We start from the raw sequence: 13212 nt of genomic DNA, 5'->3' as shown, positions 1-13212 counted from the left end.
AGTTGGAAGCGTTCGTTCAATTCGACCATAGTTAATTAGTCGATCCAATTAAGTAATGTTATATTCACTACTGTTGGTGTTACCATTGTCAAGAGAGTCAATGAATATACCAGGCAGGTCACAAAATACGGATGACCTTGCCAGCTATGTTTGAGTTTTTGGCCACTTTAGACGGCTTTCACCGATTGCATTCCACTTAGCTGGCTCTCTTTTTGACTCAGGAATGTAGTGATGAATCCATGTTTTTATCCACTGTCGTATATCGTCGCCAAAAAAAATCTTGTTTATTTCGGAATCGACGTTGTGTTGTTGCTTTCGATCAGAGGTGAGCGAACCCTATTTACCAATTTTGTGCAAAGCATGTACCTATGCGCAGTGCCTTTTATTATCTTCAACTACACAGTTATGGCAAGCAACTATATAATTTACAATCGCTTAAAACGATTTCGTATACTTTTTTGATGTTTTCTGAGACAACCATCATTAAAGTTCTTCATTGAAGCCAAATTTATAGACACAATACCACATTTTAACCGCTGTTGTCGATGGAGCAGAGACTGAATAACACTTATCAAGCTTGCGCAGTACCGTTTCCATCAATAAACAGTATTTCATCAATACACCAAACTCGTTTTTATCCACTTTTCAAACAATGATAAATAAAGGGTCATTTAACCGTTATCATAAAGATTCACTTGGGTCGCTTCAAAAAAGTTTAAACTAACTCTAGCAACATGAGGTTGGGCATTGTCTTGCTGAAATATTGGATTCTCAAGCCGTTTAAGGTAAGGGAGAACATATGGCTCAACTATTTCTTGAAGGTAACGGAGCGCTATCATGTTACCTCGAATAAAGACTTAAGGTGACCTACTAGCATATGCAATAGCACCCCATACCATAACGCCTACTGTCCGGTGTACATGACGCTCAACATCAAACTGAGGTTCACGTCTTTCTCCCCGACGTCTTCTAACCCTTCTTCGGCCATCATGTCCACCCAAGGAGAATCGAGATTTACCAGAAAAGACGACCTGATGCCATTCCAATGTTGACGTTCTCTGCAGCACTGTAATCATTGCCGGCGATACTCAACAGTCAGAGGTAACATAAGATGGGGTCTATAATGCGGTAGTCCAAAAGACCTTATCCGGCGGTAATCCGTTCGGATAGTTACAGGATGGCTTTGTTCTCCTAACCACGCATCAGCCAAATATCGAGTTGTCGCAAATCGGTCTCTAATGGCCATAAGTCTTAGAAGTCGATCTTGAACTTCATTTGTGTCCCATCGACGTCCGTTGCCTACTCTTCTTCGATTTCAGGTATTATCAAACCTCGCTTGACAACAACTCATAAAAGTAGTTGGAGTTCTGTTCGTACGGTTAGCGATTTCTCGAAATGACATTCCCGCCTCCCGTAGACCAATAATTCGACCTCTTTCAAATTCACGTAGCTGGCGATACATTACGCGTACACGTGCTCTAGGCATTTTAACAACAACTAAACATCGACTTTGGATCTCCTCGAACAGCTGGTTCGTTGTCAAATTTAAAAAACTCGCAAAAACGACTACAATATTTAAGTAACAAAAATTGTTTACATGAAAAAACCTTCACGATTCTTTTTCTCCAAATTCAATAATTTACTCCTTTGCTATGCAAACTGTTTTACCAAACAAAAAAAATTCAATTTAAACTGCTCCTTCTGGGTGTAGCAGTTTCTTTGTCAGTTAGTATATAAACACAAATATGAATATATACTTAAATTCGAATATAATTATAAATATAATATAATACAAATGAAATCTTATTTTATAACAAATACATATACATATAACATATACCTAAATACAGTACAACTTCGATAATTCGGACAGTCGCTAGCCCGGACACTCCAGTATTCCGGACACTGTTGTGATTCGGGCATTTTAAAATTTTTGCCTCTGAAATCCGGGCGTGCAAATATTCATTATGCAGAACAATAGAATTTTCCTGTGAAATGATAAAGACGTGCTTACTTGTCTGGAGCAGTATAATTTTGATATAATGGACAATCTTGATCAATCTTGGACGAGCATAACTTCAAAAAATATTAGAAGAAGTTGGGCAAATTTATTGCATGATATTTCGGAACCAGAAGAATCAGATGACTAGAATATTCCACTGGCAGAATTACAAAAGAAGCTTTGCCCAATAGGTCAGAAAGATTTGAAACAAATTACAGAGTCCTTAAAGATAAATAATTGACCGAGAAAATAATTTAAACAACGAAAACATCAAGGGGGCTATGGGAGAAGACGAGTTTGTCATTGATTTAACTGAAAAAGACTCATCCAGGATGCCGTAGGGGAAAATATGAAAGAATCTTCTGAATCAGAAAGTGATGTAAATATGGAGAAAGTGAAACATGCAGATGCTGCCAAAGCGTTTTTACTAGCTATCAGGTGGACTGAAGAGAATAATCTTCCCCTTGAAGATTTATTGCTTTTGAAAAGGCTTAAAGATAAGGCCACTGATATAGATGCATCCAAAAAGGTCCAAACTAAAATTGAAATCTATTTTTCAAACAAGTAGAAGATATTTCACCTTGCATACATACATAATATGTATACATTATTATAATTACATGTACATATTTACATAACGTGTAACATGTACATATTTACATAACGTGTAACATGTACTTAGGAGTTTTGTTCTGTTTTGTTTTATTTTATTAGAAAATAATATTTTTTTGTGACTTGATTAATAAACCTTATTTTGATAATTTATAAGTTGCTTTATTTCATAAATTAAAATCACTCCAGTAATCCGGACGCTTCAATAATCCGGGCAGGTACCGGAACGATATCTGCCCTGACTACTGAAGTTATACTGTATAATTATACAATAATAAAAATAAGAAAACAATGAAAATGCTGAAAAAACGTTTCCTTGTCCACCCTCCAACAGACTGACAACATCAAAACGTTCTTCAAAACTTCAACTTCAAACCATGCATTTAAACACCTCTGAAGCCTTCAACGACGAACAACCTAACCTGCACCCCCGGGAAACTCTCGATCCTCGGTCGAAGGACCAGATGAAGCCGGGTCCGTTCCTTACGGCCACGAGGCCACCCCGGGCGGTCTACACCCTTATGAGACCTGTCATTCGCAGCTTCCGTCCGAATCTTTATCCTGTCAAGTCCCGTCAACCCTCCACCCCCGACCCTTGCCGACGTCGTCGACGGTCCGTGGCTAATGCGATTAACACGTTTTTGTAAACGGTTCGGGTCTTCGAAGCAGCGACTTAATTGATTTTTACCGTGGCGTGCCGTGGGCGTATCTCGAGATGTGGAAGCCATTGTTTCAACGCCGAGATATGGTGGTTGATTATTGTTTATGGTCGTATCGTGCTATTATTTGGTAGTGGTGAGGGTTTGAAGAAAAAAGGATTAGGATGGGGGGTATTATAAGATTATAAGGTGAAAACAACGGATTCAATTCTCTATACAATGTTTTTGCTATTTTATTTTAGTGATGCATACAGATTTGACATAATATGTTATGGTGTACGGAACATAAAAGTTGAAAAATAGTTATTTTCTTAACAAGTGCGGAAAATGGATCTTTTCTGCACGTAACTGCTATGGATCGAATGATTGTAAAGAGTGTTTTTTTTCGAGGTATATAAATTTAAGTTGGCATTACTATTCAAGATAGCAACCGATTCAACAGCTGTCAAGTGATTTATTTTCAGTTTGGTTTGGCAATTTACCATGAATAGACTCACGCCTGAACAACGCTTACAAATAGTGCAATTTTATTCCGAAAATAATGGTTCTGTGCGGAATACGTATCGCGCACTACGTCCATTTTATCGTCGACAAAATCGTCCATCAGAGCAGTTAATTCGATTAACCATGGAACGTTTTCGCACCACGTTCACTCTTATTGATAACTCGCATCCCCAGAGACGCCGTACAGAAGAAGCTATTGCTGCTGTAGAGCGTAGCATTGAGGAAGACTCGAATGAGTATATCCGCCATCGAGCACAGGAATTGGATCTGTGTCCATCTACTTTATGGAAGATTTTGCGGAAGGATCTTGGTTTGCGTGCTCACAAAATCCAACTCGTGCAAGAATTGAAGCCAAACGATCATCAAGTAAGGCGTAGATTCGTCGAATGGGCCCAAACTGAGATTGCCGTTGTTCCCGATTTTCATATGCGAATTTTGTTTAGCGATGAAGCGCCCTTCTGGTTGAATGGCTACGTCAACAAACAAAACTGCCGCATGTGGAGTGTAGCTAATCCTCAAGTGTATGTCGAAACACCGTTACATCCAGAAAAACTGACTGTTTGGTGCGCTTCATGGGCTGGTGGAATCATTGGTCCGTACTTCTTCAAAAACGATGATGGCCAGAACGTTACAGTCAATGGTGATCGGTATAGAGCCATGATTGCTAACTTTTTCATTCCTGAATTGAACAACCATGATGTCCAGGAGCTGTGGTGTCAACAAGACAAGATTTAACACCGCTAGACTACTTTCTGTGGGGCTAAATCAAGTCATTGGTCTATGCGGATTAGCAAAAACGCTAAGGAAATCAAAAATGGCGAATTATAATCGTGGCAGGTGAATTTTTTTGTGGGCGGGGGTTGTTTATTGATACTTTTCCAGCAGGGGCTCCAAAAAATTCTTTACTTCAGGCGACAAAATTGCTCGCGCCGGCCCTGGATGATTCATAAGAACAGTCTAGGCATCCCAATTCCCAATCATCTTTGTATCTTCGTTTCACCGTCGCTAGAGCTTATACTCAAAATGCTAAATTTCTATAAAACAACCAAAATCTACCAACAGATTTCTGCCTTCTTTAAATTTGATACAAATGCGAGTAAACTACTGGAAAAGTCTCACTAGCGATCATAAGCGTAACGGGGGGGGGGGTTCATTGTGGACATAACACCCATTGATTAGAAGAAATAAAAAAAATGAGTAACATTTCAAAAAAACACATTATAAACATTGGAAGATTTTGGTTTTTTGAAGTGTTGAAGTGGGGGTAAACGCCCCCCATGAGTCAACTCTAGTTACGCCACTGCTGGCGATCGCTTCAGTCATCTCGGAGCTCAGGGAACCCCCTTAATTTGTCTAAGCGCGCACGATTCTGCAAAAATATATTTCGTGCGACTCGTGCGTATCAAGCTCAAGTAATATGAAGTAGCTTGATATCAACTCAAGCAATACATATCTCATATTGAGTCAAATCAAGATTAAGTATGCAATTTTTCACGAGCTCAATTTTCAAGTCAAGTAGTTGGTTAAAATATAAAACTACTTGGCTTGATGAATCCCTAATAACGAGATCTCCAAGTGCGCATAGGCATATGAATTAACGAGCGTTCAAAAACTTGCTTAAGAACACGCTTTGGGTGAGATTTGGTTCTAGAAGGAAGGCGCCACAGCCCAAACATCTCGAGCTTCATTAGCTCTTCCGAGGAAGATGTTATCAGAGAGACTGGTCTCACTGAGAGGGGACGTGGGTTGGCCAGTGCGCACACCAGATTTGAGCATCTGCGACTTCTTCCTTTGGGGATACCTAGAAGATAAGGTCTTCAAACATCGTCCACACACCCTGCCAGAACTCAAGCAGGGAATAACTGAAGAAATCTGGACCATACCGCTCGAGATATGGCGCAAAGCGGTCGAAAACTTCCAAAATCGACTACATAATTGTGTCGCTGCTGACCGCCAAAAAACGATTTTGCACGCTTGAATGCATGTCACGCTACTAGAATTTTCAAAGACGCGGTGGTTTGTCGATTCGTCGTGTGTGGTTGGTCGCCGATGAAGAGCCAACGGTTGCGCGTATCTAGAGAAAGAAACAGAGGGAATTTTCTGAAAGATTTTCAATAATTATCGAGACTTGAGGAAAGATAGTACCTTGTTTTAGATTTCAGCAATTACTAGTTTAATTTGAGATGTAGAATTTAATTTATCGGCGAGAATTGTGTCGGGATTCTCGCTCCTCCCGCGGGATTGGAACAACAGAAACCTTTCTTGGGATTGAAAAATATCAAGAAGTACAACCTCTTTTGGGATTGAACGATAGAAATCTCCAATGGGATTGAAATATCGTAAAAAAAGAACTTCCTTGAGATATTGAAGTTGGAATAGTACGTAAGTTGAACCACTAGTTCCTGAAACTGAGAGAATACCTGCATAATACCTGGCGATATCACATCAACTTCGCTGAATGGGAATTGGAGTACTATAGCTTTCTGCTAAGATCTGGTGTTTAGAAGGCTGATAATAATCTACAGATCCATCCTAATAGCACGGTCAAGTTTTTATTTCAATATTATTTGTTTAGAGTGAAAAGGATTGATCTTTGTATATTTTATTTTAATTAAATTTGTAAGAACCTAGGTAGGAGTTTTGTTGCTAAATAAGCCAAACCACCAACAAAGTCTTAGGGTCTCATATGCAATTGAAACGTTACAATTTCCTACTTAATGAATAAAACTGTTTTTCTCTCACTTTAAGCATTTTTTATAACCCTTTGAAATTTGTCAGTCGGATCTAATACCGCACCCTGTATTTTGAAGAAAGCATTAGTTTTACCTATTCACAAAAAGAAGATATCCATACCAATATTATAAAAAGGTAACTTTTGTTTTTATGTGTGTTGTGAATAGGCTCAATAATAAAAAGTAAACAATAGCAACAAAAAAAACATGAACGACCAACAGCCGTAGCTACGTAGACACATAAAATCCTAAAATGCTAGTGTGAACGAAGCTTAACCACGTTTGAAGTATGCATGCCCTTTAACAGCAGACCCTCAAAAAAAAAACGCTCTATTTGCTTTTCCCGTCTGAAACCTCGCATACCTGAACATTGCAGAATCCAGTCTGGCGAAGCAGCGAGCCGAAAACCGAAAAGCGATTTTTTATCCGTCTCCAGCGCGAGGCGCTCTCGCTCTCGGCAGTCTGGCGAAATGGAGCGCAGCCTCCGCGTCCGCCTTGGCTCGGATATTAATCTTGCCGGTTCTGCCGCTGATGTATATTATATTGGATATTATGAACGGGTAAAAACGACCGCAGCAAGCCGCGGGATCTCTCGTATGCATCGGGAGGTGATGTCGGCCGCCTCCTAGTTTTATTGTGTCTATATTAATTAACATCCGCGCGCTAATGGAAACTTCCCGCAGCGTCTGTAAGTAGTACGGATCGGGATAATTGGTAATTACCATGGCGCCGCCGCCATTTTGAGTGCATCGGAAACTGCTGACGGCAGTTCGTTTATAGGCGAAACGGGTCAAAAGGATCGCGGTGCAAGATTTCTGATGGGAGCGTATAATCGAGACGTGAATTATTAACGATTGACAGTCGATTTTTCAAATATAGGAAAACAGGGAGAGATGACGCACTTTTTGTAAAATATACCGGAAATTTACTATTTTATTATTATTTTTTTTTTTTCGACTTTTGCCTATACGCCTAGGATTTTTCCTCGCCGTCGGCTTCTCACTCCTCGCTAAGAGGAACATTCACTCAATCCCAGATATTTTTATCAGAAGGGCAGAGCTCGGTCGTGTCCGGTCCTTGTGGTCCCCCTGGTTCTCGTCGAACTTCTGGTCCTCTTACACGCGATCCTTGGACCTGTCCTTCGCTTCCTAGGAATTTTCTCACCGTCCTTGCAGTACCTAAAAGAACAGCTTTTTGCATTATATTACATATATACTCACTAAGTCCTAGTTGCTTGATATTTCTCTTGAGATTTTTGGGTACTATTCCTGTTGTTGAGATGATAATTGGAATAGTTCTCGTTGATATCATTCCCCACTGGCGCTTTATCTGAAATTCGAGGTCCCTATATTTTGAAATTTTTTCGACCTCTTTTTGACGCATGTTGTTGTTATTAGGTATTGCTACGTCGATGAGTATTGCTGCCTTTTGTTGTTTATCAACTAGCAATATATCTGGCCTGTTGTGAGGGACTGTTTTATCAGTCAAAACTGTACGATCCCAGTACAGTTTATAGCGTTCGTTTTCCAGGATGGTTTCCGGTCGGTACTTGTAGTATGGCACTTTTTCAGAATTAATTAGTGTTAATTTAGTTGCCATTTCTTGGTGTAGTATCTTTCCTACTGCATCGTGTCTCTCTTTATATTCATTTCCTGCAAACATTTGACATCCTCCCGTGATATGTTGGATTGTCTCGTTCGTTGGACACCCATAACGGCATCGATCGTCAGTAATAGTTCGATCCTTTATGATATGTTTGCAGTAATTTTTTGTTGAGATCACTTGATCTTGGATGGCTAAAAGAAATCCTTCCGTTTCTGGATACATCGCACCTGATGTGAGCCAATAGTTCGACGCTTCAATGTCGACATGATCCTGGTTCACCTCGTTGAAATGTCGTCCATGTAGGGGCTTTTCTCTCCATCTTTGCAGTTTTTCTTGGATTGTCTGGTGGTTGTATGACAATTGCTCCTTGTGCAGTTGTAAAGGTGTTGATTCGTCTGCTTCACACAGTACTTTGTAGATCTCTGACGTGCCTGATTTGTCTTTGAAGTATGTTCGTAGGCATTCAATTTGAGCATGGGCAAGTTCCATGAGGTCTAGCAGACCTCTGCCACCTTTATTCCTCGGCAGTGTCGTCCTCTCAATGCTACTTTTCGGATGGTGCTTGTGTGCTTTCGTCATCAAGGTTCTCATTTTGCGTTGCAGGTTTTCCATATCTGTTTTGGTCCATGGAATGATACCGAAAGGGTATGTAAGAATTGAACATGCATATGTATTGATAGCTCTCGTCATGTTCTTGCTGTTGAGGTTTGTTTTCAAAATTTTGTTGATTCTCCTAATGAACTCAGTTGTTAAGTCTTCCTTCATTCTTTGATGGTTTATTCGTCGGTTTTGTTTCATTCCTAGGTATTTATAAAGATCGTCCGATTTCATTGTTTCTATCTCCTGTCCATTGGAGAGAGCTATCGGTTCATTGTTCCACGCTCTACGCTAATAGTACGACACTTGTCCAATCCGAATTTCATCCCCACGTCTTCCGAAAAATTATTATCGACTTTTGCCTATACGCGTAGGATTTTTCCTCGCCGTCGGCTTCTCACTCCTCGCTAAGAGGAACATTCACTCAATCCCAGATATTTAAAATATCAGAAAGGCTGAGCTCGGTCGTGTCCGGTCCTTGTGGTCCCCCTGGTTCTCGTCGAACTTCTGGTCCTCTTACACGCGATCCTTGGACCTGTCCTTCGCTTCCTAGGAATTTTCTCACCGTCCTTGCAGTACCTAAAAGAACAGCTTTTTGCATTATATTACATATATACTCACTAAGTCCTAGTTGCTTGATATTTCTCTTGAGATTTTTGGGTACTATTTCTGTTGTTGAGATGATAATTGGAATAGTTCTCGTTGATATCATTCCCCACTGGCGCTTTATCTGAAATTCGAGGTCCCTATATTTTGAAATTTTTTCGACCTCTTTTTGACGCATGTTGTTGTTATTAGGTATTGCTACGTCGATGAGTATTGCTGCCTTTTGTTGTTTATCAACTAGCAATATATCTGGCCTGTTGTGAGGGACTGTTTTATCAGTCAAAACTGTACGATCCCAGTACAGTTTATAGCGTTCGTTTTCCAGGATGGTTTCCGGTCGGTACTTGTAGTATGGCACTTTTTCAGAATTAATTAGTGTTAATTTAGTTGCCATTTCTTGGTGTAGTATCTTTCCTACTGCATCGTGTCTCTCTTTATATTCATTTCCTGCAAACATTTGACATCCTCCCGTGATATGTTGGATTGTCTCGTTCGTTGGACAACCATAACGGCATCGATCGTCAGTAATAGTTCGATCTTTTATGATATGTTTGCAGTAATTTTTTGTTGAGATCACTTGATCTTGGATGGCTAAAAGAAATCCTTCCGTTTCTGGATACATCGCACCTGATGTGAGCCAATAGTTCGACGCTTCAATGTCGACATGATCCTGGTTCACCTCGTTGAAATGTCGTCCATGTAGGGGCTTTTCTCTCCATCTTTGCAGTTTTTCTTGGATTGTCTGGTGGTTGTATGACAATTGCTCCTTGTGCAGTTGTAAAGGTGTTGATTCGTCTGCTTCACACAGTACTTTGTAGATCTCTGACGTGCCTGATTTGTCTTTGAAGTATGTTCGTAGGCATTCAATTTGACCATGGGCAAGTTCCATGATGTCTAGCAGACCTCTGCCTCCTTTATTCCTCGGCAGTGTCGTCCTCTCAATGCTACTTTTCGGATGGTGCTTGTGTGCTTTCGTCATCAAGGTTCTCATTTTGCGTTGCAGGTTTTCCATATCTGTTTTGGTCCATGGAATGATACCGAAAGAGTATGTAAGAATTGAACATGCATATGTATTGATAGCTCTCGTCATGTTCTTGCTGTTGAGGTTTGTTTTCAAAATTTTGTTGATTCTCCTAATGAACTCAGTTGTTAAGTCTTCCTTCATTCTTTGATGGTTTATTCGTCGGTTTTGTTTCATTCCTAGGTATTTATAAAGATCGTCCGATTTCATTGCTTCTATCTCCTGTCCATTGGAGAGAGCTATCGGTTCATCTTGGATTTTTCCACGCACTACGCTAATAGTACGACACTTGTCCAATCCGAATTTCATCCCCACGTCTTCCGAAAAATTTTCCACCAGTTTGACCATAATTTGCAAGTGGTTTTTGTTGCCTGTTATAAGTTTGAGGTCATCCATGTATAGCAAATGATTGAGTGCAATATTATTTCTGTTTCCTTTCACATTGAAACCTTTTTCAGTAGCATTCAGTTGTTTAGAAAGGGGGTTCAGCGCCAAGCAGAACCATAAGGGACTCAACGAATCTCCTTGGAAAATTCCCCTTTTTATTGGAATATCTTTAGTAGTTATGTTCGCTGTAGAGAGTTCGATATTCGTTCTCCAGTTGCACATTGCATACTTCAGAAAGTTTATTGTAATTGGATCGATATTGTATATTTCCAAAATTTTTGTCAGCCACCCATGTGGAATAGAGTCGAAGGCCTTCTTATAGTCAAAATATGTCATAAAAAGATTTCTGTGTTTTTTGAAGGCTTGGTTGCATATGATGGAATCTATTATCAGCAGTTCCTTCGATCCTAGTGCATTCTTGGAACATCCTTTCTGCTGTGCTGTCATTATATTATTTGTCTCGCAATGTTTGTAGATACGAGATGCTATACATGATGTGATGATTTTATATATTGTTGGTAGACATGTAATTGGTCTGTATTTTGATGGATCCGCTGTGTGTTGCATATCTTTCGGTAAGAGGTAAGTGGTCCCTGTTGTTAAAAATTTGGGCATTTCCGTTGGATTACTTATAACATCATTTATGGTTTCAACTAGCCTGCCGTGTATACACCAAAATTTTTTCAACCAAAAGTTGTGGATTCCATCTGGGCCGGGTGATTTCCAATTGTGTGTGTTTTTCAATATTTCATGGAATTCTTCTATAGAAACTGCGTTATGCGGCATTTGTTCCATTGTCTCACAGGATTTCTCTTCATTTCTTATCCAATCAGCCTGGGAGTTGTAGGGGGTTGGTGTAGCCAGTTGATCTGTCCAAAAATTCTCAATATCCTCGACGGTTGGATAACTTCCTGGTGTTGCTGACATATTATTGTTTAACATTCTATAGAATTTTCTTTCGGAATTTTCAAAAATCATATTATCCTGTTTTCTTCTATAGCTCTCATTGTATCTTCTGAGTCTTTCGGAGTACACACTAAGTTTTTGTTTCAGTGTGTCTAAAATTTGTTGAGCATTTTCATTGTTTGGATCATACGTTGTATGTTGCCGGTGACGATCCATTATTATATTCACCATTTTTTGTAATCTTCTAGACGGCGAACCTTTTGCAAATTGGGTGAGCCTCCCAATTTCTTGGCGGATGCTATGAACTTTGTCTTCTAGCCTTTTTTGCCAATGTGGTTTATTTTGTTGTTTTTCTCTGGCTGGTTGCTGACTTTTAGGTTTTGGCTTCACACCTAGCATTGTTGCTATTGAAAATGCTGCACAGTATATGATGAGGTGTAATGATTCGAGATCATGGTAGTCAGAAAGATACTTGGGTATAATCTCCTTGTTGGTCATGGCCAGAAGATGAGATAGTTTCTTAGATGTCCTCAATCTTGGCAGAATCGGTCGTCTCAATGGATCTGTGCCCTCAAAATCTATAACGCATCTATTCATTGTGGCAAATAATCGCTCCAGTAGTTCTCTTTGGTCTTCTTCTGGATTTACGACGGGTGCAGCATATATATTCCGTCGTTGAGCATCACTTATTGCTAACACATCTGCGTTGTTTTGTTCCTCAGAGTTCATTTGTGCATTGATGTTGTGTTGGTTTTCAGCACAATCGTAGTTTTCTTCAATTGTCGTTTCGTTGTTAGTGAGGTTCCTATTCTGTAGCCTCAGTTGGACTTCATTTTTTATGGTGTTAAGTCTCTCATCGGGTACAAGTTTATTTCTCAATATGACCCGGTATTGGTCGGCTACTTTTTGCTCAGAAACTTGAAGTTCGGGATAGTTTCTGTGGAATTCTGCAAATAATTTTTGACGGTAGCCTATTTTATCCTCTTCCATATTAGTCACTTCATAATATATGCGCATGATCGTTTCATTTATCGAACTTGTCCATTTCATGCGTCTTCTTGGTAGACCTGCTTGGGTGAGTGCTGGTTGGGGATCCTGCGCAGCACCTTCAGCGGTCGGAGAAACTCGTGCTATTCTTCTCCTAGAATGTTGAGATTGTGGAGGCGTAGCATTTTGTTCGACAGACGCCCGTCTCCTTAGCACTCTGTCACCGACGTCCCGCATACTGTCATGTCCAGCGCCGGCTCCAGACACGCCCTGACGAACCTCAGGCAGCGGCTCTATATTCCTATTCCTTAAATTCACCATCATTCATGGGTTCCTCCGTGTCGTGGGGGAGACGGCCTTTGATCGCTTTTTACGATCCGCAGAGCTACGGTGGGAGGATTCTTGAGCTGCTTTCCACACGGCTTCGTCCGTTACCCTGGACAGGGACCCTTCGACAGGTTTCAGCTTCCCGGGTCAGAGAGCTCCTGGAATCTGCGGTGGGCAGGAGTCGATTCAACTCTCCTGATAGGTGAATCGCTAGAGATTCGCCTACCGCTACCCTATTATTATTATTATTACATTGGATACAGAGTT

This window comes from Harmonia axyridis, chromosome 3 (assembly GCF_914767665.1).
Source record: "Harmonia axyridis chromosome 3, icHarAxyr1.1, whole genome shotgun sequence".
Taxonomy (NCBI): Eukaryota; Metazoa; Arthropoda; class Insecta; order Coleoptera; family Coccinellidae; genus Harmonia; species Harmonia axyridis.
The sequence above is the reverse complement of the archived record's forward strand: the minus strand, read 5'-3'. Positions refer to the sequence as shown.